The 1,277-nt window shown below is 30.1% G+C and overlaps 1 protein-coding gene across 6 annotated transcripts in view; it reads left to right on the forward strand.

Moving 5' to 3' along the window:
* The window catches only part of LOC106877721 (cGMP-dependent 3',5'-cyclic phosphodiesterase), a 434,395-nt gene that overhangs the window by 235,138 nt on the left and 197,980 nt on the right, over window positions 1-1,277 (forward strand). The gene's annotated exons all lie outside the window — the stretch shown is intronic.

Consider the following 1,277-nt stretch of genomic DNA (forward strand, 5'->3'; position numbering starts at 1 on the left):
TATTTAAGCATTTAATATCCGTGATGAAAAAGTACAATACACCTTAAGAAAGTGACAGGTCAAAATGATTTGCTTTCACATGTATGTATGCATGTTCTGTGTGTGTGAGTTGGAGTTGCATGCTTGAAAGGAAATCATTTAGTTTTGTTGCTTCCATTAAGCTATCATATATATATATATATATATATATATATATATATATGATGCAGATGTGCATTTATGTATACAAATATGTGTTTGTGTATGTGTACAATATATAGTATACATACATGTGTGTATATATATATATATATATATATATATATATATATATATACAATATATATAATGTGTGTGTGCGCTCGTGTGTATGTAAATATATATGTATATATATATAATTCTGACCTGCCTAACAAGAGGCTCCATTAGGGGCTTTGAAACTTGAAGTAGCACAGAATCTGAATTAAACTGTTTTGAACAATATGTATTTATATATATATATATATATATACATATATTTATATCATGTATACATGTAATATATATATTTAGATATATATGTATTTGTGTGTGTGTCTGTGTGTGTGTGTGTGTGTGCATGTATTTATGTATGTATGTATGTATGTGGTTTTGGTTTCTTGCATAGTACAAAATCATGTAAGTATTCGATACTGTTTTGTTACATAGTGTGAAGACTATGACATATATATATATTTATATTTCATGATATATCTTTATCGAAGTGTAAGGTAAATAGGGATTATATATTTTCTAGCCATAGTGCTATTGAATCAAGCTATCAGTCAACTAAACACTTGAGTGAACTTCTGCTGATGTGTAACCAACCTAAAAGCCGATTGAATAGAACAATAGTTTGAAAATATAATCCTTCTTTACCTTTGAGTGCAATAAACACATATATGTATCAGGTCATCCCATAAGTTCCGTCCGGATTTTGAATAAAGAAAACAAGTAATCAAATGTTCTATTTAATTGAAATTTAATCATCAATGTACTTTCCCTGATTATCTATGACTTCCTTCCATCTATTTACAAGCTTTTTAATCCCATCAATGTAAAACTCTTTTGGTTTCAAAGTGAAAAACTCTGAAATGTCAGTTTCAACCTCCTCCTGGCTTGTGGAAGTTAAGTCTCCCCTCCCATTGATTCTGTGAACTATGAAACAAATGGTAGTCAGAAGGAGCAACGTCAGGAGAATAAGGTGGATGAGGAATTTTTTCCTAACCAAGCTATTCGATCTTCTGTGATGTGATCTTTGCAGGGTGGGGTTGCACATT

The sequence above is a fragment of the Octopus bimaculoides genome, chromosome 13 (genome assembly GCF_001194135.2).
Source record: "Octopus bimaculoides isolate UCB-OBI-ISO-001 chromosome 13, ASM119413v2, whole genome shotgun sequence".
Classification (NCBI taxonomy): domain Eukaryota; kingdom Metazoa; phylum Mollusca; class Cephalopoda; order Octopoda; family Octopodidae; genus Octopus; species Octopus bimaculoides.